Source organism: Schistocerca cancellata, chromosome 5, assembly GCF_023864275.1.
Source record: "Schistocerca cancellata isolate TAMUIC-IGC-003103 chromosome 5, iqSchCanc2.1, whole genome shotgun sequence".
NCBI classification, from domain to species: Eukaryota; Metazoa; Arthropoda; class Insecta; order Orthoptera; family Acrididae; genus Schistocerca; species Schistocerca cancellata.
In genome coordinates this window covers 271,718,634-271,734,508 of record NC_064630.1, presented here as the reverse complement: position 1 = coordinate 271,734,508, position 15,875 = coordinate 271,718,634, and positions in this window count along the sequence as shown.

The following is a 15,875-nucleotide window of genomic DNA, read 5'->3' as shown; positions in this document are numbered from 1 at the left end:
GTGGATGACAAACATATCATTCTTCCTGTTTAATCTCTGCGACTCATACTGAGTGTTGAGTCAACAACTTGAAAACCTCTCGTCTTTTAGATCCAATATCAAGTTAGGTTCGTTGATCGCACAGTCTCACATTGTCTCATAACAGAAGTGGATGAAGGCAAGAAAGGGAGACATTCAGTATTATGAGTTCCAAAATTGTCGAGAAACGTTGTTTTAAATAATGAAGTGATATAGCGTGTATCTGAGTTAGGATTCAGGTACTAACGTAGAACTCGCTTAAACGGGGTGGAAAACTATGAGCCAACTCAGGCTTACAGAGTTTCCCGACCAAGATCCTTTATCCGACTTATTTCCCTTTGTTAAAAACTCGTGAGCTGTTTGTTAAGATAAAGTACGTATTTGTCTAATGTAACGTTTATTTATTGGCTTTTGAGATGACAAAACGTAAAGCATTAAACTCACACCACGTTCCGTTTTTTTTTCTTTTTTTTTCTTTTTAAATATTAACTGGCAGCTAGGTATTTCGTTATCTTCCTTTCATGAAAAACTGCCAACGGCCTTGCTGCATTGATAACTGGTTCCCGTCAGATCACCGAAGTTAAGCGCTGTCGCCCTGGGCTAGCAATTCGATGGATGACCATTCGGTCTGCCGAACACTGTTGGCAAGCAGGATGCATTGAGTCCACGTGACACAAACTGAGTAGTAGAGTATCCATCTCCTAAACTGACATACGGCCAGGAGAGCGGTTTGCTGACCACATGCTCCTCCATATCTGCATCCAGTGACGCCTTCGGGTTCAAAAATGTTCCTAAGAGACCAAACTGCTGAGGTCATAGGTCCCTAGACTTACACACTACTTAAACTAACTTATGCTAAGAACAACACACACTCCCATGCCCGAGGGAGGACTCGAATCTCCGACGGGAGGAGCCGCGCAGTCCGTGACATAACGCCTCAAACCACGCGGCCACTCAGCACGGCTCGCCTTCGGGATGAGGATGACACGGTGGCCGGTGGGAACCCATGGGCCCTCATGAACTGTTCGAAGGGATCTCCATAAGCTGGGCACTGCAATGCGAGGTGGAATTCCGAAACCACACATCAGTGATGCAAATGTCCATAATAATGAAACGTGGTGTCAAAGCAGCAGAACCTGGGCTCTGGAGCAAGGAACAAGTATTTTGGTTAGATGAGTCTTGTTTCAAACTGTTTCCAACATCTGGTCGAGTTTACGTCCCAAGTGTGAAACACCGGTAGGTGGTGGAGGCGGGGGAGGGGGGAGGGGGGGAGGGGGCGGTAGGGGGGTTGGCAATTGTTTAGGCAGCCATATCGTGGTATTATAAGGGACCCATGTTTATTCTGCAAGGTTACAGTTCCGCCAATTATTATGTGACCGTTTTAGCTGATCATGTCAATCCTATCTACATCTACATCTACATGGATACTCTACAAATCACATGTAAGTGCCTGGTAGAGGGTTCTTCGAACCACCTTCACAATAATTCTCTATTATTTCAGTCTCGTACAGCATATGTAGAAAAATGAACACCTACATGTTTCTGTGCGAGCTCTGGGTTTCCTAATTTTATTATGATGATCGTTTAGCTCTCTACGTTGATCGACGTTAACAAAATATTTTCACATTCGGAGGAGAAAATTACTGATTGAAATTTCGTGAGAAGGTTCCGCCGCAACGAAAAACGCCTTCGTTTTAATTTTGTATAACTGAGACGTCTTGCAGGAGCACTCCAAGAACAACAACCAGGAAGAATGGGTGAATTGATGCTACTCCACGAGACGGCCGCCCATATTCCGTTAGACTGATAAACAACGCTATACAGGAGTTGGGTTGGAAAGTCATTCCTCTCACGTCTTATTCACGTGATCTCGCGCCCTCAGATTTCCTCCTTCACGGGGCGTATGGGGATGAGTTAAGATGCTTAAAATCAGAAAACTTGATCAAAACATGAGAAATGCAGTTACAGGCAGGACAGGAAATTTTTCTGGAAGCATCTACATCCCATAAATTAAGTCTCAAGCAATTTCGTTTGAGCGCGCAATGGAGAATCACTTTTCACTCACCAAAGTGAAACGTCCCCTTAGAAAAATTATACAAGACTGTGCTTAAACTGACACGCAATATTTTCAGCGCAACGCATTCTGACTTTCAATAATCCCTACAAAAAAATGGCCCTGACTAACATTAAACTATAACTTTCACAAATCAATTACCTCACAAAAATCTTCGTTACTCAAGCTACTGCAATACAGCGAGCGCCAATACTACCAGCTAAATAAAAGATTCAAACTACGGAAGGCACTAACTACTGATAGGCATAGTTAACAAATGAAAGATATTAATAGAGAACAAACAATGTATTTACCTTAATAGTGTTGAAAAATCATAATATATATAGCAGTTCATGAGATCCAGTCTTACAAATTTCAAAACTCCGCCATTTCTCTCCCCACATCCACCACTGCTGGCGACTCACCTCCAACTGCGCAACGCTACGCGCTGTTCACATCCAGCTGCCCAACACTACAATGGCAGACAACAATGCAAACTAGCCACAGACTGCACACAGCACAGCCAGTGATTTACATACAAAGCGCTACGTGGCGTTACCAATATAACAACCTAAACAGCCTACTTACATAGCCCCCATGCTCCCCACAAAAAATTTTACAAATTGTTTTGGGCACTGGCCAATACATATTTGTTAAAATTTTTTCACAATTACAATAACAAAGAAATCAAATGCACACACGCATTGATACAATGTTGGACAAAAGCTACAATTTTCTCACAGTCCATAAAGACAGTCCTGATCGTTCATCACAGTAAAATTGCAGTGTTTTTTTTTTCTCATAGTCTGAGCAGTAAAAGAAAATGCACACAAAAGTAGTGGATTTCCATGCAGTCTTGAAGAAGTAGTGTTGTCCTTCCAACGGAAAGACAGTGTTGACTCTTGACATGCAGACAGGTATTGGTCCATAACAGAGCAAACCCACAGCAGAGTCAGTCGAAGTTTTGAAGAATATTGGTAGGTAGGTCATCACAGAGCAGACCCACTGTAGTCCTGGTAGAGATTACGGTATTGGTGCACCACCAGAGGTGCAGACCCACTGCAGTCCTTGTAGAAATAATGGTATTGGTGGGTCATCAAAGATGCAGACCCACTGTAGTCCTTGTAGAGATGGCCAGCAGCCATCTGTTGTGAGTGTGCAGGTGCACAATCATCATTGAAGAGTCTTGCGGATAATATAGCAAGTCCATAACCACCACTTGTGCACTCACAAAGTTTTTGGAATTGTCCTTAGAACCAGCAATGCTGTTATCCAGTCCCTTGCTGAATTATTAACACACGTGCAAACACTACTTCTCACATATTGTCCATATACTATGACCAACAGAAACATGTGCAGTGAAATGGAACTTACAAGTTGATAATATGATGAACTGGTGCCAATTACAATTTTTGTAGCATAAGAATACAATAACAAAGGTACAAAATACATCCTTAAAAAACATAACAATACAGATAACATTTGTAGTAACACGGGCTTTACAAAAGACTAGAAATAAACATATACATCAGTGTTACAGGAATTATGACATAAGTAAATACATAAAAGATCAGAATAATTATTGAAACATCAACTTCACACATGAGCATTAAAACAGAACAGAATTAATAATGTCTAACATCTTTACAAAGTAAATAACATATTATTAATGCAAATTATATTTGGGGATAACAGTATTCCTCATCATAAGTATTATCAGGTAACATATAAAGACAGGAAGAACATAAATACACAAGGGTACACAAACACATAGCGGAATAACATAGGAGGAAAGGACAGGGTTTGTTTTCAGTGTAAAATTTGATACTGCAGTCCAACCCAAAACTTCATTCCATAGATCTTTAGTCTTATTTCAACATTTGTTTCCACCAAAAAAATCCTATCCAAGCATGCTTTCTGTATTTATATGTTCACATATTTCTTACCTCATTATTTATTTTCCATTATCTTACCTCATCCTTTATTTCCAAGAAAATCCTACCTAAACCTGTTGTCACTAAACCCTACTTGTTTGTTCATATCCTCTTTCAAAAATAGTTTTTCTCCACTGTACACTACTTTTTTGGCCAAACCATTTTCTTATAGCTTCTCAATGCATTTCTTCCAGTTCATCATAACTCATTCTCTTATATAGTCTACCCCCTCCTAAGCTAACTTAAATCTACTGAGCTCAGATGCTAAACTAAGGGACGAGGCAATGCAGCAGCACAAAACAATTAACACAAACATCAATGACAAAGCTAGCAGTAATATTACAACTAATATAAGGCAATGAGCAGCAAACAAGAAAAATAAATCAGTAGTAAAACTGGCTTAACAGAGTAATGTAAAGTGAAATTTAGTAGCACTATGCCTGGCAAACAGCAGCAGCAAATGCAATAACTTATATCTAAACATGACATAGCTCAAGCAGAAAAAGTATTACAGTAAAAATGGCCATGTTTAATACCTATGTCACATCTTAACACTAGGGTGATGCATCACGAGAACTTACGCTAGCAGATAAGTTACCAAATCGTAAAAAAAATTATTTATGCAATTCCTATGAAGGGAAATGTCTATTTATGTGCCCTCGTTTTCTTGGAAGTAGATCATAAATTTATAATTGACTGGATCTGTAGGCATAAAATAACTATATTAGTACATCTATTAAATTTTATTTTAACCAATGCTGCAGTGCAGATAGAAACTAGATATTAAACAAAATGAGTAAATAAATACATAAAGCAAGCCATATGGCATTTCTCTCAACTAGCAAGACAATAGCCGTGAAATGTTTCTCATCATTTCACTAGGCATTTTAGTAAGTATCATAAATTAAGAGCTCCACAGTATAATCATATGTTTTCAAGTTTGAGCGTGTCGTATTTGCTATGCTTTCTACAAAGGAATGTCAATAGCGAGGATAATGGCCTCTTTCTTTTTTCTCCACCTGTGCCTCTGAAAGGCACACACTAATGGCTTTTTTCCAGGCATCTGTCGTGCAGCTGGGTGCCGACAACGCATTACGTGAAGGTGGTCACTTAACTTTCTTACCGAAATATTTACGACAGCAGTTTCTGCTACAGTGACAGTCTCATATAAAAATATTTCACAGGTCAAGAATTTGCGTTACAAAGCTGTAGAAACAAAATCCTATTGATATAACAGTGTCCAAAAAATTTTCGTCGGCATTGTAATACATTCACGCATTTACATACATTTCATAACTCTTAAAGTACGATTCTTGGTTTCCAACAACCTTTTTCGCAAACCAGAGTCCCTAACCACTACTCATTATTCCTTACCCCCTCGTCGACACTTCTTCAATATTTCATCATAACAGATACGTAGCATAATCAAATAACTCATATAGCATCAGCTTATTAATCATAAACATACCTCAGCAGCATAATACACATCGTCGTCGTAATAATAACATCATAACACCTCAGTCAAATCTCAAAAACGTCGTAGCTTTCTGCAATAATTTCAAAACCTAAAGAAAATTCTCTGCTCATTTCAATAGTGTCATCTACCTCAAACGAACTTTAAAAATCATGATCACATACCAAATATATCATTCAAAGCTCTCATAGTATCACAATGGTTCCGAAAAAATATGAACAGTTCACAAAGTACATACAAAATACAGTTTCATAAGTGTGAATTTATCCAACTGTGTAATTGTGTAAACATGTGTCACTGATGAAGTAAAAAAAAAACGTTTATCTCTCAGTTAAATGATCAGATAGCTGTGTAATTATGTGTTAGAGAAATATGGTACCGATGTGTAAAGTTGTGTAAGCAAATACCATATTACCTAGGGCTCCTTGTGCTTGCCAAACACATGATACACAAAGAAAGCGTGTACCCCCCTGAGGATTAATGTAATTATACCCTCAGGTGTTACAGATTACAGCAATGGAATGAAATGTATCACAGAAAACTTTCTTTGTAATTGAAAAATCTTGAAAAATAAATGGTTTAAGTACAAAATTAATCATTCAAATACGTGTACTGTAGCGCTAAACTGTTCGTCTTGCTGTAAGATAATCTCTGTGGAAGTGTCGTAGTTATCGTCCTCCGAAAGCTAAGTTCTGCAGAAGTCAATGTACTTACCTCATGATATACAAAAGTGAAATTCTTTGCGTAAAGATATCTTAGTTATTACGCTTATTGCCGTGATGAAGAAATTACTGTGCTGTAACGTATTGTTGTCCTATGGAAAAGGCTGTCTCATTGTAGCTATACCACAAAAGTTACTACTAAAACATGTTTTACTTTACAAAATAATTTAGAAAAACTGTGCAGATATAAAACAGATACGCCACACAAGCAACATTGTAAATTGTCACTCATTAGTAGCGTCGTGATAAAATCGTGTAGCTGTCACATAAACTAACCATTGCCTCATCTGGTATCTCACAGAAAGTACTTTAAATCCAGAATGTTATTTTCAAGTAAACCAAAATGTTGCATTAAAATCTCATTAGCAGTACCGGTACATGTTCTAAGTATGTTAGCCTTATAGTCGTTACGTAATCGTGCAAGTAACAAGCAAGAATGTACACACACAATAACACTGTGTCGTCTGTTCACAATAACAATGCATTCGTAATTTCTGTTTAAAGAAGTTCTCTTTGTTCTTGACTGGATATTTAACTTCAAACATTGTTGCATGTTAACAGTTTCTTAAGTCTGACAAAGCTCTCATAGTGAAGTGTTGTGCAATCCTTTACTCTTCCTAGTACGCAGAGTTTCAACTTCAAAGCAATTATCATGTTATATACATCGGTAACAACTGCCAAAATTTGCTCAAGGTTAGCGTCTATGTTATTTTTCTCTGAGCCAGCCGGCGCACGTGGCTGCCTGCGGTGCGAGTCATTGTCTGTTTCTTTGTTGGCGCGCGTCGTTATTGGGATTTGGAGGTCTAACTTCTACAAATTCACCTTGCCCAGAGGGCCCAGCCCTGTTTAAATCCCGCCAGTTCTGATGAAATTCAGGTCTGTCGTTATGATTATATCGTCTGTCGTCATGTCGGTAGTTCCTGTAGTTTCTTTCTTGTCGGTTAAGTGGTGGAGAATTTCTCCCTGAATCGTAACTGCGCGCTGGACCGTTGCGTATAAAGTTATTCTGTCTCCCTTGATGATAATTATTTTGGTTCCGATATTGTCTGTTTCTCTGATTGTCTCTGTGATAGTCACTACCACGGAGAGGTGATCTTTCCCTGTAATTATTACTACTCTGCCAACGGTTGTCATACGGGTGGTGTCTGTTTTGGTCACGATTTGTGTTGTGAGAATAGCCTTGTCGTGTCCAGTTATTATTTCTTTCATTGCGGAATTGCGATGGATGTGACCTGTAATTGTTGTTCCTGTTTTCGCTATCCGCAATTGTCAGTGTCAGTTTCTAATTCTTGTAAGAGTCCCTGAAAAGCTTCAGTGTCGTTTTTGCAACGTCCTGCCAAAATAATATGTCATAAATGTTCAGGTAGTTTGATTAAGCAAATGCGGATGAGTTCTGAGGGGCTGTATGGGTTTGACAGGTACTGATTCTTGTGCAACATGTCTTCAAAATATTTCTCAAGACTGGAAAATTCAGATTGTTCAAAGTGTTTCATCATCATGATGCTATGTTTTACTCGGTCTTGTGTAGCTTGAGACCAATATGCTGAGAGGAACGTATGGTAAAATTCTCCTTCACTGTGTCAATCGTGAATGACCGATCGCATTCTTTCAGATGGTTCATTCTCTAAGTACCCACACATAAATTCTAATCTGTGCTCTAACGACCAGTTGGGAGGAAAACAATGAGAGAATTGATGGAGCCATGCTTGTGGATGAATGTCGTTGCCAGAATTCTGAAATGTTTTGAATTTACGTGTAGTAATGAACAGTTTATAGTCAAAATCATCATGTCGGCGAGTCACATGTCGGTCATTGTTACGTCGTTTCGGCGGTTCCATCTCAAAATTCGGTGTGCCTTGCCAATTTCTTTCATAATTTCCGAAGTGTCCTGTGTTATTATTTTGTGGTTGTTCCGTGTTTCTATGTCCCTCTTCCCGTACTGGAGCGCGAGTGTCCTCTGAAATATGTAATTTTTGTATTACTTGTGCCAACTGATCTTGTAGTTCCCGGATTTCTCTTTTGTGTTGCGTATTAATTTGATTCTGATTTTGTTTGAATTTCTTAATTTGTTCATACTCTTCTGTTTCAGTGATGGCTACAGGTCTTGTGTCATTCAGATCATCATCTACCTTTGTAGATAAGTTAGTGAACTGATCTGAAAGTTCGGCTACTTCATCCGTTAGTGAAATTATTTCCTCTGTGTGTTTTTCTGAACCAAGTTTCAGAGTGTCCATTTGTGTTGAAATCGTATCTACAGTGTCCTTTAAGTTTTCCTGAGTTTTTACAAGTTGCATAACCGAATCGGTAGATGCAACTGAGTCAATTTTAGCTTTCAAGGTGTCGTGATTTTCATGAACAATAGTTTGCAGTTCTTTTATGGCTGCTTCGTGATTCTGTAATGCATTTTCATGACGCGAAAAAATAGGTTGGAAATGCTCACAAATTTGTGTTTTTACGACATTACAGACTTTTTGACATTTCGATTCGATTTTATGTAACTCAGTAGTTAAATCTTCACGTGTTTGTTCAAGTGTGGTGTCTAACTTCCGAAGATTTTGTTCCATTGCGTCTAACTGTTGCTGTGTTTGTCTCTGGTGCTGTTCCATTGTGTCTAACTTTTGAAGATTTTGTTCCATTGTGTCTTCCTTGTTCCATTGTGTCTAACTTTTGAAGCTTTTGCTGTGTTTGTCTCTGGTGTTGTTCCATTGTGTCTAACTTTTGAAGCTTTAGCTGTGTTTGTCTCTGATTATGTTCCATTTGTTGCATTAGCTGTAATAACAATGCATTAGTGTCTGGAATCTGTTCCTCTACGCTTTTCGGCAGTGCATTTGCACGGGAAACATTCACATTTTGACAAGCAGAAAATGTGTCTTGACTTATTTGAGAAAACGGTGAGGACGCAAAACCTGAATCTACAGTATTTGCAAAATTGTGTCCTGTCATTTCGGATTCCTGAGGCGAGCTGTTGCCGAGCGATCGATCGATAATGTTTCCCCGTTCACTAATTGTTTCACTGCCTACGCCATTGTTAGCCGCCCGCTCCATTTCCCTATGCACTATTACCAAATAACTATGTTGAACATTAGTTAATTCATTACATGGTGGCGCTAACACACTGCTTTCGTCTTCACTGTCATTTCTCAGTTTACTTTGAAGCCTAGTATTACGTTTTTCACACGCCATTGTTGTCACAATATTTCACACGACAACACAGAAAAGCACAATTTGAAGAGCAAAATAACAAAACAAATTAACATAGCATTGAAAATAATATCTAGTTAATTGCAAGCGCAGCTGCGAAATACTTGGTGCAAATCTACATGCATGCCACTACAACTACAAAGGAAATTCTCTCTATAATTATCGCTAGCAATAAACAAAGGCTGCACTAATTGCACAAACTACAAGAAAAAAATCAGTAGATTCCAGTGAGGTATCCTCGGCTAAGGGTAGACATATGAAACGTCCCCTTAGAAAAATTATACAAGACTGTGCTTAAACTGACACACAATATTTTCAGCGCAACGCAATCTGACTTTCAATAATCCCTACAAAAAAAATGGCCCTGACTAACATTAAACTATACCTTTCACAAATCACTTACCTCACAAAAAACTTCGTTACTCAAGCTACTGCAATACAGCGAGCGCCACTACTGCCAGCTAAATAAAAGATTCAAACTTCGGAAGGCACTAACTACTGATAGGCATAGGTAGCAAATGAAAGATATTAATAGAGAACAAACAATGTATTTATCTTAATAGTGTTGAAAAATCATAATATATATAGCAGTTCATGAGATCCAGTCTTACAAATTTCAAAACTCCGCCGTTTCTCTCCCCACATCCACCACTGCTGGCGGCTCACCTCCAACTGCGCAACGCTACGCGCTGTTCACATCCAGCTGCCCAACACTACAATGGCAGACAACAATGCAAACTAGCCACAGACTGCACACAGCACAGCCAGTGATTTACATACAAAGCGCTACGTGGCGTTACCAATATAACAACCTAAACAGCCTACTTACAAAAGTTCTAACAAAGTCTCTGCGATTGACAAACATTGGTTACCGATGACATTTGCCTTCCGAGACATTACAACGTGGGCATCATTCCCGGTGTTATATGGCCTGCGAAATGGGTTACACAAATTACTGTGATCTTACCGAATCAATTTAAACAGCCGGTCACCCTGAATTTTCTTGATTGCACAAAAGGTCTTCCTTAAGCAAAAATCTGGAAAGAATATGTACAAATCTGTGTAATAATGCATAAGCTTCACGCTTTTTGGATTCTAGATCCCTCATTACTCGTATCCGCTTCCTACCCATTGGGCAAACTTAAGAAAATGAAATAACGTGGTGGGTTAATGTACGGTGTTGCAAGACTCCTGCAATTGGGAATTCTCACCTTAATATAGTGTATCGTGTGTACTGCTAATACTGAATCTTTTCCGCATTGCTGTTGCAATATGCAAATGACGTACGCCAGTAAGTCTTCCACGATACATGCCATAGACGAATTAGTACTGCAATATTTCTTGACTGATGTGTGATACAAAGACAGGGTAACAATATCATCTCACAAACCGTATGGAGTCGTTACTGAAGCAGTTTCGATGCGTTATTAGCGTAAGGGTATTGTGGTGTTTCGTGAATAAAAGTCAGATCTCTGTAGATTATTCTGATGGTTGAAAAGTATACACGCTGGCCTCTTCGTGTTGCTGGGTGAAAATGCGTTGATACGTTAGCACTTTAATCTCCAGGTTTATGCTCCAGAATCTCAGTTGATTTCCTTTCTTATATTGTATTTTCTCTACAGTTGGTATCTTGTCAGGATTTTTTTTTGCTGTATTTATTACGTTTGTGCCAATAGTGTAAGATCTAAATAACTGTTAAAAGTGTTTATATGGTGATTTATCGATATAGGTGGTATTTTTATATCTTCTTCAAGCCGTTGGCAATATGGTTCAATAAACCTAAGCACAAATGTGTGTGTGTGTGTGTGTGTGTGTGTGTGTGAGAGAGAGAGAGAGAGAGAGAGAGAGAGAGAGAATGCATTGGAAAGAAGGAGACAGGGGTGGGGGAAGAAGTCACAGGGCGGTAGGAACTGTAGTACGGTAGCACAAGAGAGCACTTACACACTAGTAACTGATGCAGTACGTTAATTGCCACTCGAAAAGTGCACTACTGGCCATTAAAATTGCTACACCAGGAAGAAATGCAGATGATAAACGGGTATTCATTGGACAAATATATTATACTAGAATTGACATGTGATTAAATTTTCACGCAATTCGGGTGCATACATCCAGTACCCAGAACAACCACCTCTTCCCGTAATAACTGCCTTGATACGCCTGGGCATTGAGTCAAACAGAGCTTGGATGGCGTGTACAGGTACAGCTGCCCATGCAGCTTAGACACGATACCACAGTTCATCAAGAGTAGTGACTGGCGTATTGTGACGAGCCAGTTCCTCGGCCACCATTGACCAGACGTTTCTAATTGGTGAGAGATCTGGAGAATGTGCTGGCCAGGGCAGAAGTCGAACATTGTCTGTATCCAGAAAGGCCCTTACAGGACCTGCAACATGCGGTCGTGCATTATCCTGCTGAAATGTAGGTCAACGCAGGGATCGAATGAAGGGTAGAGGCACGGGTCGTAACACATCTGAAATGTAACGTCCACTGTTGAAAGTGCCGTCAATGCGAACAAGAGGTGACCGAGACGTGTAACCAATGGCACCCCATACCATCACGCCGGTGATACGCCAGTATGGCGATGAAGAATACACGCTTCCAATGTGCGTTCACCGCGATGTCGCCAAACACGGATGCCACCATCATGATGCTGTAAACAGAACCTGGATTCATCCAAAAAAAATGACGTTTTGCCATTCGTGCACCCAGGTTCGTCGTTGAGTACACCATCGCAGGCGCTCCTGTCTGTGATGCAGCGTCAAGGGTAACTGCAGCCATGGTCTCCGAGCTGATAGTCCATGCTGCTGCAAACGTCGTCGAACTGTTCGTGAAGATGGTAGTTGTCTCGCAAACGTTCCCATCTGTTGACTCAGGGATCGAGACGTGGCTGCACGATCCGTTAGAGCCATGGGGATAAGATGCCTGTCATCTCGACTGCTAGTGATACGATGCCGTTGGGATCCAGCACGGCGTTCCGTATTACCCTCCTGAACCCACCGATTCCATATTCTGCTAGCAGTCATTGGATCTCGACCAACGCGAGCAGCAATGTCGCGATACGATAAACCACAATCGCGATAGGCTACAATCCGATTTTCATCAAAGTCGGGAACGTGATGGTACGCATTTCTCCTCCTTACACGAGGCATCACAACAACGTTTCGCCAGGCAACGCCGGTCAACTGCTGTTTGTGTATGAAAAATCGGTTGGAAACTTTCCTCATATCAGCACGTTGTAGGTGTCGCCACCGGCGCCAACCTTGTGTGAATGCTCTCAAAAGCTAATCATTTGCATATCACAGCATCTTCTTCCTGTCGGTTAAATGTCGCGTCTTTAGCACGTCATCTTCGTGGTATAGCAATTTTAATCGCCAGTAGTGTATGTTTGCACTATAAATGTACGGACATTTCTACGCAGCGTGTGAGCTGGTGCCGCTGAGGAGCCAGAGACCGAACAGCGGCGAGCCGACGAGGACACGGACGCTGGCTGCGGAGGAAGCCAGGCACGCGGAAGGCTGCCGGCCGGCCTCTTCCTGCTTCCGGGTAGCTCGCCTGCTGCCGACACATCGGGCGGCGCAGTCCGCTTCCGTGAGGGTTCCTCATCCTACACCTCTAACGTCTCATCTCCTCACAATCTAAACGCGTGGGGACTGTGAACGTCCCGACACCATTCAATATTACTGCTAGCCGGATGTCAGCTTGCAAACGCATCATCAGGCAATAACTGCATGACGCAAGATTTACTCTGAAGAGCCAAAGAAACTGATACACCTACTTTATATTTTGTAGAAGCACCGCGAGCACGCAGAAATGTCGTAGCACGACGTGGCGTGGACTCGACTAATGTCTGAAGTAGTGCTGGAGGGAGCTGACACCACGAATGCTGCAGGGCTGTCCGCAAATCTGTGAGAGTACGCAGGGCTGTCCGCACATCTGTAAGGGTGCGAGGGGATGGAGATCTCTTCTGAACAGCATGTTGCAACGCATCTCAGTTATGCTGAATAAGTTTCATGTCTGGGGAATATGGAGGCCTGTGGAAGTGCTTAAACTAAGAAGGGTGTCCCTGGACCCACTCTGTAGCAATTCTGCACATGTGCAGTGTCACATTGTCCTGCTGCTAGACGCATCAGGGGTCCAATATCATTCCAGCTGCACACCATTACAGAGCCTCCGCCAGCATGAACAGTCCCCTACTGACATGCAGGGTCCGTGGATTCATGAGGTTGTCTCCATATCCGTACATATCCATACGTTCGATACAATTTGAAACGGGACTCGTCCGACCAGGCAACATGTTTCCAGTCATCAATGTCGGTGTTGACGAACCCAGGCGAGGGGTAAAACTTTGTGTCGTGCAGGGTGCACGAGTAGGCCTTCGCCTCCGAAAGCTGATGTTGATAATGTTTAGTTGAATGGTTCGCACGCTGACACTTGATGGCACAACACTGAAATCTGCAGCAATCTGGGGAAGTGTTGCACTTATGTCATGCTGAACGATTCTCTTCAGTCGTCATTGATCGCGTACTTGCAGCATCTTCTTGCGGCCTCAGCGATGTCGGAGATTTGATGTTTGGCCGGATTCCCGATATTCACGGTACACTCGTGAAATGACCGTAGGAGAAAATCCCCACTTCATCGCTACCTCGGAATTCTGTGCCGCATCGCTCGTTTGCCGACTGTAACACCACGTTCAAACTCACTTAAATCTTGATAATCTGCCATTGTAGCAGCAGTAACCGATCTAACAACTGCTCCAAACACTTGTTGTCTTGTATAAGCGTTGCCGACCGTAGCGCCGTATTCTGGCTGTTTACATAACTCTGTATTTGAATACGCATGCCTACACCAGTTTCTTTGCCGCTTCAGTGTAAAACAAACACTGAAAAAAACGAAATTTGAAAAAAACTGGAAAATTTTCAAACAATGCAGGGCCTAAGGGAATTACGAACAGACATTGTAGGATTTGGTCAAACAAATGCAGAAGGTAAATCATTATTAAACCTTTTTCTTCAGGTCATGTGATTTCTGAACAGTTTAATGTGGCCCGGCACGATTTACTTTCCTGTCTATATTTTTATCTGAGATTTGTACTTACGAGTACATCCAACGTCCTGAATATATTGTAATCCCTACCTTCTTCTACAATTTCTGCCCTCTCTTGCTCCATCTAATACCACAGAAATTACACCCTGATCTCTTAACACATGCCCTGTCGCTCTTCTTGTCAGTGTATTTTATGCAGATCTTCACGCCAATCTGTTCTGTACAGTTCTTTTTTTAATTTTTTCATATTATCGTAGATAATCCACCCTACTTCCATTTCAGAATACTTACTGCGAACGAACATTGTTCTCAGTCTACAATTTTAGCCCTTCCCCCAAGCTGTGTGTTTCTCTTGTACAATATCTGTATATTAGTAGCGTTTTTATTATGATATCTGACCACGTTGCCTATACCCGTACATGTCACATTGTGAAATAAAACGTGCGTGATGCATTTGTATATTGGTTATTGTCCTACCAGAGTAGTTAACAGTGTTAACTACGTAGGTTGCGTTGCGAGTTCCGAATAGAATAACATAAACTAGAAAATCCTCCAATAAAAATAACTGATTGTACTTTCCATTTGATACCCGTTAATCGTAGGTACACGGCCAGAACTAATTTCTGATAGTTCGTTACTGAATAAGTGGGTAAGCTTTTTTAATTTATTTATTCATTTGTGAATTAGTACTGCAAATAAAGCTTTTAAGCACTAGCGTTGTATTGTTGGTAAAAATATTTAGACACAAAACCCACAGATGAGTTTCGCAATGTTCCTGAAATTTCTCAAAGATATTCGTGGATACATAAACTTTTCGACCAACAATACTTCCTACTTGTCAGCGAATACAGTACACTTTAATAAAAGCACTTTCGTCCGAAAGCTCGCAATGTTGAAACCACATTCTAACAAAGCATTTGTAGAAACGTTACAGCATTCCGCATGTGGTGATGTACATTACGATATGGCACTTGTAGTATGAGTGCAAGGTTGTAGCAAGTATAATATTCAAACACAAGAGATGCGAAATATAAACCTCGTCTGCTACACTTCCCACCAAAAACAAATTGCAGGTGCAAGATACACGGTAGATTCTGAATGTAACGTCCGCGCCCACTTCACCTAGCATAACTGGAGGCAGTTTGCTTGGTTCTTAAAAAGATGACTCATTGTCTTTATTCCGATTGCTTTCTTCTTCACTGGCCTCACACTCTAACGTGCACACAATAAAATATAAACAGTTCATAACGGAACGGGAGCTGGGAAAGTCACAATGCTATAAAACTGAGTATTGCAAAATAATAGGATGCCGCCTGATTTTCTTTGATTCATAAATTCACAAAATCAGAAAAACGATTTCTAGAGCCAGTCTAACATTAATGTTCACAACAAAGTTTCCGGATACTAATCATTTCTCGAGCACTTTA